Genomic DNA, 8173 nt, shown 5'->3' on the forward strand with positions numbered 1-8173 from the left:
TTCTCGCTCTCATTTGCGTTTGTTAGCCACCATATATGCTTAGTGCCTGCTGCAGCTCCACCTCATTACACCATCCTTTCCTATAAGCTTAAATAGTCTTGATCTCGCGGGTGTGAGATTGCTGAGGCCTCGTGACTCACAGATTCTACCAAAACAGTTGCAGGTGCCGACGATGCCAGTGCAGGTGACGCAACCGAGCTCAAGTGGGAGTTCGACGAGGAACGCGGTCGTTACTATGTTTCGTTTCCTGATGATCAGTAGTGGAGCCCAGTTGGGACGATCGGGGATCTAGCATTTGGGGTTAGCTTACTTTCATTTGGATTTGACCGTAGTCGGTCTATGTGTGGATTTTGGATGATGTATGAATTAATTTATGTATTGTGTGAAGTGGCGATTGTAAGCCAACTCTCGTTATCCCATTCTTGTTCATTACATGGGATTGTGTGAAGATGACCCTTCTTGCGACAATACCTATAATGCGATTATGCCTCTAAGTCGTGCCTCGACACGTGGGAGATATAGCCGCATCGTGGGCGTTACAAGTTGGTAATCAGAGCCATCCCCGACTTTGGAGCCCCCTGCTTGATCGAATCGCTGGCGTTGTTGAGTCTAGAACAAAAATGTTTTGAGTCTTAGGATTATATATATCGGAGAGTAGGATTCTTTTTACTCCTCAGTTCCTTCGTCGCTCTGGTGAGGCCTCCTGACGTAGAAGTTTTGACTCTTCTCTCCTCAAATTTCACTAAAAAAAATTTAGGATCACGCGGGTATCTTAGAATCGTTCCGATGGTTTTGTGACGAGAACATTGTTCTTGGTGCCTCTTGACATTTAGGGGTTGTGGCAGTGTCCTGGGGAGTTGAGCTCCGAGGTGTTGTCGTCACAATTTTATCGTTGCAGTTCTGGAATACCTGAGTTTCGCCGACATCGAAAATCTCTTTTATGCAGTTGTTGGTGAGATCACCTCGACGCCACCCAGTACTGGGGCGGGAGTTCGGGAGTATTGCCATAACTCGTATAACGGATGCTTTTCAAAGGTTGAGGTACACGATTTCCGAAGGTTTCTTGGTTATGTGTTGACGGATGGATACAGCTGGATCTAGGGATTGCTAGTTTGGGTGATATATTTTGTGTCCCCTGTATCCCCAACACCAGATTGCATAACCAGAAAGTTTCGGGAGTTTATAGCTGGATTCAAGTAGCTCTTAGCATTTCTTCACGCAGATATTTGGTTTGTGATTGGGTAATCCTTACCACTTATTTGTTCCACTCGTACCTTTTTATTTTATTCATCAATCTCTTATCAAGTGGCTTCTCACCTTAATGGAAGTGTGATGATTTACTATGGAATTCATTCGTTCATCCTCGTTCGAATGTTTATTGTGAAGACTATATGTTGCAATTTCTATCCGTTGATTCAACTTGTCTATTTGTCTATCAAGATGCTAACGGATGTCACCCTCTTCAGGATGGCTCCGCCAACGCGTCAGAATCCGGAACGCAATGAAGGGAGTCAGGCGAACCCTCCGCCACCACCTCCGCCTCCGGAGGCATGGCAAGCTATCATGGCAGCCACCAACGCCAATGCTCAGATGATTTTGCAACTCTTGCAAGAACGCACCCAAGGGCAAGGCAATCAAGGAAATCAAGGCCAAGGCAACAATCAGCCTCACTTCGCTACCCTCAACCGGTTCCTCGCAAATTAGCCGAAGTCTTTCAGCTGTTGTGCCGAGGCCACAGACGCCGATGATTGGCTCGTGGACATCAACAAGCATTTTGAATGTAGCAATGTCAGGCCTGAGGACTTTGTCAAGTTCGCTTCTTTTCAACTCAAGGATCAAGCTGCCGAGTGGTATCAACAATACAAAGATTCCAGAGGAGGTCGTGTGATTACCTGGGATGATTTCCGCCAAGACTTCAAAGCTCACCACATTCCACAAAGTGTTGTTGAGAGCAAGCGTGAGGAGTTCCGCAATCTCAAGCAAGGCAGCATGTCCGTGTATCAATACAATACTCAGTTTCAGAAACTCGCTCGCTTCGCTAAGCAAGACGTTCCTGATGAAAAGAGCATGATCTATCAATTCAGAGGTGGCCTTAGAGAAGATCTGCAATTACCTCTCGTGCTTTTTGAGCCGACCAAGTATGATGATTTCTACAATATGGCACTGAAGCAAGAGGCTGCTCAGCTCAAGTGTGAGGCTTCTAAGAAGAGAGTCAGGGTCGCAGTTCAGTCTTCTTCTTCCTCACTAGTGGCTGCTAAGCAACAGAAGTTCTGGTTGCCTCCTCCTCCTCCGTTTCGTCAGCCTTTCCAGCAGAAGAACAAAGGTGGCCATGGATCTTCCCACCCACCAAACTCTGGCTATCAGAACAAGTCTCAGAATCAAGCTCCAAAGTCGAATGCTCCTTATCATCGTCCACTCTCAGAGGTGACTTGCAACAAGTGTCAGCAGAAAGGTCACTATGCTAACAAATGCTTCAACCAAAGGCGCCTTCCGCCTCCTCCTCCCGTGAGATCTTCCAGCAATGCAGTGGTCAAGCATAATCCCAAGTCTGCAAAGGTGAACATGATGAATGCAGCTCAAGCGGAGGAATCTACTGATGTGATAATGGGTAATCTCTCAGTTAATGATATTCCTGCAAAAGTCTTATTTGATACTGGTGCATCGCTTTCTTTCATCTCTAGACCTTTTGCATCCAAGCATGAGTTGGTTTTTCAAGATTTTCCTAGACCGTTATCAGTTGTCTCTCCGGGTAAATTCATGAACGCAAGCTCCATGATTCTGGATGTTTCCATCAAGATGGGCAACTATAAATTTCTGTCTTCTCCAATTGTTCTTGGTGACTCGGATATTGATCTAATTCTCGGGATGGACTGGCTTTCTAAGCACAAGGCTCAACTTGATTGTGCTGCCAGGGAAATTCAATTGACACACTCTTCTGAGGATGTGATCATCTATGCCGCTCGTGATGAAACCATTCGGTTATTTTCTCTCAATGAGAAGGGCGAGTTGGATGCTATTTCTCAAATTCCAGTCGTTTGTGAGTATCAAGATGTCTTTCCAAAAGAGCTTCCGGGTATGCCTCCTCACCAGCCAGTTGAGTTCGTTATCGATCTTGAGCCCGGCACTGAACCCGTTTTCAAGCGTCCTTACAAGCTTGGACCCAAGGAGCTGAAAGAATTGACGAAACAGCTCGATGAACAAGAGCGTCTGGGTTTGATCAGACCGAGTTCATCTCCATGGGGTTGTGGTGTTCTTTTTGTCCAGAAGAAGGATGGCACGGACCGACTTTGTGTCGACTACCGTCCATTGAACAAGAAGACAATCAAGAACAAGTACCCACTTCCCAACATCAATGAGCTATTCGAGCAACTCAAAGGTGCTAAAGTTTTCTCCAAGCTTGACCTTCGTATGGGTTATCATCAGATTCGCATTCGTGAAGAAGATATTCCCAAGACAGCATTCAGAACAAGCTTTGGCTCTTATGAATATACTGTCATGTCTTTCGGCCTTGTCAATGCTCCTCCAACATTCTCTCAGATGATGAATTTCATCTTCAACCCCTATACCAATGAATTCGTCCTGGTGTATCTCGATGATATCTTGGTCTTCTCCAAGAATAAGAAGGATCATGCCAAACATTTGCGATTGGTGCTCGACAAGCTCAGAGAGTATCAATTCTATGCGAAGTTTTCCAAATGTGAGTTTTGGCTCGATGAAGTTCTTTACCTTGGTCATATCATCTTTGCCAAGGGCATCGCTGTTAATCCCGAGAAGGTGTCTGCAATTGTGAATTGGGAACCTCCTCAGAATGTCAAGTAGCTCCGCAGTTTCCTTGGTCTTGCAAGCTATTGCCGAAGATTCGTTGAGAATTTCTCTAAGATTGCAAAGCCTCTTTCCAACCTCCTCCAGAAGCATGTGAAGTATGTCTGGTCTCCTGAGTGTGACGTTGCTTTCAACACTCTCAAAGAGAAACTCGTCACAGCTCCTGTCTTAACTCCTCCTGACGAATCCAAGCCATTTGAAGTTTTCTGTGATGCTTCTCTTCAAGGTCTCGGTGCTGTGTTAATGCAAGAGAAGAAAGTTGTGGCCTATACCTCTCGTCAGTTGAAGCCCAACGAAAAGAACTACCCCACTCACGATCTTGAGTTGGCAGCAGTTGTCCATGCATTAATAACATGGAGACATCTCTTGTTGCGAAGGAAAGTGGACATATTCACCGATCACAAGAGTCTCAAGTACATCTTCACTCAGCCCAACCTCAATCTCAGGCAAACTCGATGGGTCGAAATGATTCAAGAGTACAATCCGAGTATTGAGTATACTCCAGGCAAGGCCAACGACATCGCAGATGCTTTGAGCAGGAAGGCTTATTGCAACAGCTTAATTCTCAAGCCATTTCAACCGGATCTTTGTGAAGTTTTCCGCAATCTGAATCTCCTAGTTGTTCCTCAAGGCTTTCTTGCCAACCTCCTAGTCTCTCCTACTTTGGAAGATCAAATTCGTGAGGCACAACTCCTGGATACCATGTTGAAGAAGGTGAAACGTGGTATTGACAAGGGTCTTTTCAAATATAAGTGCTATCGCATTGATGACCGAGACACGTTATTCTTCGAGGACCGGATTGTGGTTCCTAAAGGTGATCTAAGGAAAGTCATTATGAACGAGGCGCACAATTCTCTTCTTTCCATTCATCCTGGAAGTACGAAGATGTACCATGACCTCAAGCAGTTGTATTGGTGGACTCGAATGAAGCGAGAAATCGCTCAATTCGTGAACGAATGTGATGTCTGTCGAAGGGTGAAAGCAGAACACCAACGACCAGCTGGTCTCCTCCAACCTCTTGCTATCCCAGAATGGAAGTTTGATCATATCGAAATGGACTTCGTGACTGGATTTCCCAAGTCCAAGCGCGGAAATGATGCTATCTTCGTTGTCATTGACAAGCTTACTAAAGTGGCTCATTTCCTTCCAATCAAAGAATCTATCACAGCAGCTCAGTTGGCAGAGCTATACACCTCTAGGATTGTATCCTTGCATGGCATTCCACAATTGATTTCTTCAGATCGTGGAAGCATCTTCACTTCTAAGTTCTGGGACTCCTTCCAGAAGGCCATGGGCACCAACATTCGCTTCAGCACAGCTTTCCATCCTCAAACTAGTGGCCAAGTCGAGCAAGTCAATCAAATTCTTGAAGATAGGCTCAGGGCTTGTGTCATTTCCTTTGGCATGAAATGGGAAGATTGTCTTCCATATGCCGAATTCTCCTACAACAACAGCTTCCAAACGAGTTCGGGCAAGGCCCCATTCGAAATCCTCTATGGCAGGAAGTGCCATACTCCTCTCAATTGGTCAGAGACTGGTGAACGCCAACTTCTTGGCAATGACTTAATCACAGAGGCTGAAGAAATGTGTAAAGTCATCTGTGAAAATCTCAAAGCCGCGCAATCGTGCCAGAAGGGTTACTATGATAGCAAGCACCGTGACTTGGCTTTCGAGATCGGAGACCATGTCTACCTCCGCGTCTCTCCAATGAAAGGCACTCGTCGCTTCGGTAGCAAAGGGAAGCTTGCCCTAGATACGTGGGTCCTTTCAAGATCATTGGCAAAAGAGGCGACCTCGCCTATCAACTTGAGCTTCCCTCCAACTTCGCGAACGTGCACGATGTGTTCCACGTGTCACAGCTTCGCAAGTGCTTCAAGACGCCTGAGCGCACCATCAACTTCGAAGAGATTGATCTCCAAGAAGATCTGTCTTATCATGAGCACCCCGTTGCTATTCTTGAAGAAACTGAGCGCAAGACTCGCAACAAGTCAATCAAATTCCTGAAAGTGAAGTGGTTGCACCATTCCGATCGAGAAGCCACCTGGAAACGCGAGGACCACCTCCGTTTTGAATATCTGGAGTTCTTTCAGTCCTAGATCTCGGGACGAGATCCTCTCGTAGTGGTGGAGTGTTGTAACACCCCGGATGTAACTTTCCATATTTGTAACTCCAACTCTTGCCATTTTCGGCTATGTGTTATGATATACCCTTCGTGGTCGGGTTTTGTTTTTCGTTTTGCATTTTGTTCATGTCATGCATCTCATATCATGTCATCATGTGCATCTCATTTGCATATGTGTTCGTCTCACGCATCCGAGCATTTTCCCCGTTGTCCGTTTTGCAATCCGACACTCCCACATGCACCGGCGCACCTCTCTTGTTTCTTTTCGTGAGCGGGTGTTAAACGTTCTCGGAATGGACCGAGGTTTGTCAAGTGGCCTTGGTATACCACCGGTAGACCACCTGTCAAGTTTCGTTCCATTTGGAGGTCGTTTGATGCTCCAACGGTTAACCGGGTAACCGCAAAGCCCTTTTGTGTGTTGCAGCAAAACCCCTCCAAACAGTCCAATAACCCCTCTAAGTCCCCTCCATGCTCTCGGTCGTTCGATCACGATCGTGTGGGCGAAAACCGCACTCCATTTGGACTCTCCTAGCTCCCTATGCCTATATAAGCACCTCCCCCTCCGAAATTTGCGTCCAAACCCTAGCCTTCTCCTCCCACTCGCCCGGCGGACATGTCCGCGCGCCGTCGGACGAGGCCCGTCCGCCGCCCCGCTCCAGTGAGAGGCCGCCAAGTCAGCACCGCGCCGTCCCACCGCCACCAGCCCGCCGGGCCCGTCCGCCGGCCCCCGCGGCCCGGTCGCCCGGCGCCCGCGGCCGCCCGCCGCTCCGTCCTCCTTCCGGTCGCCGCCGCCGTCGTCCGCCGCGCCCGAGCCGGCGAGCTCCGGCGCCCCGCCACCCGCGCGCCCCGGCTTCCCCATGCCGTCGCCTCCGCTCCTCCGGCCCCTCTCCGGCGACCCCGACCCCGAGCTCCGACCACCGCCATCCCCCTCTCCTCTCCCAGCTCCGGCCGCCGTGCGCCCCGACTCCGGCCGTCCTCGATCCACGAGCCACGCCCGATCTGGATCTGGAACCGAGAGGTTGACTCCCCCCCCCCCCCCCGAATTCTCTTAAGTCCCAAAGTTTTTCACATTATGTGCTCCTGTTCATCGCATCATATCTCATTGCATACTGCTCCGTTTTACGTGCATGATATATCAAAATGTTCGTCACGAGATGATCTTCACTTTGTTCCATTGTGACATACTAGTTTGAGTTCATCTTGATGCCCAAATCTCTGGTGCAAGAGTGCTATATGATGTTTACTGCTGTTATTTATCAGAACTTGGTGATTTGTTATTTTTGTTGCAATTGATGTGTGCATCTTATGGGCATGAGCTCTACAGGTGTTTTGATCTATGCCATGCCATCTTTACAGAGGTGTATGCCATGTATTTTTGTGATCTATTTGGCGACTAGCACAAGCATGCAAACTAGGCTTCATGATGTTTCTGTTTTCAGGGACTTAGAATTTTTGCCAAGTCTGTTACTGCTATTATTTTGTTGCCATATATCCATGTGGCTACAGTGAGATCCATGCTTCTTTTGAGAATGTTCAGTAAGGATGTTTTGTAGATATGGTTGTGCTATATCCATCCATGCCCCTGTTTGCAATTATGGTATGCCGTAGCATGTCTTAATCTTGCTCTACTTTTGCTATAAAAATATTTCTGGCAGAATGTCAACATGATATTCAATTTTGTCAAGGTTGTTGTAGTTGATCCATACATGCTATTAACTTGCTCTTGTTATGGATAGCTTCATAAACATGCCATCTTGCTGTAGGTATGCTTGTTTTGTCATGCGTTGCTTTTTGATGAGTGAATCAAGCTCACCAATATGCCTTCATAATGCTGTTAATGCCATGCTCTGTGTTCTGCTAAGTCTGAAACCTGTTAACGAAACTTGCTATGTTTACATGGGTGCCATCATATCTTTTGATCCTTTTTCGCTTATAGTCAGTAAGGTACTGTAGTTCTATGCATTTAGTAGATTCATTCCATGCCTTGTTTTGCTATGTTAAGTTCCTGTAGCATGTGTTTTGCTTGCTCTGAACATTGCTACCTGATGTTGTTTCAGCCATGTCCAGTAATTTCACCAAGTCTGTGAAACTGATATCTTTTGCACTTTTGCCATAATTGTTTGAACCTGTTATTGCGTGATCTAGCCGTAGCTCACTGTTCATCTTTTGTCAAGCATCTCCTGTAGATTACTGCCATATGCTTTGTTGCTATGTTGGGGTGCTGTAGAA

Source organism: Aegilops tauschii, chromosome 7, assembly GCF_002575655.3.
Source record: "Aegilops tauschii subsp. strangulata cultivar AL8/78 chromosome 7, Aet v6.0, whole genome shotgun sequence".
Lineage (NCBI taxonomy): Eukaryota > Viridiplantae > Streptophyta > Magnoliopsida > Poales > Poaceae > Aegilops > Aegilops tauschii.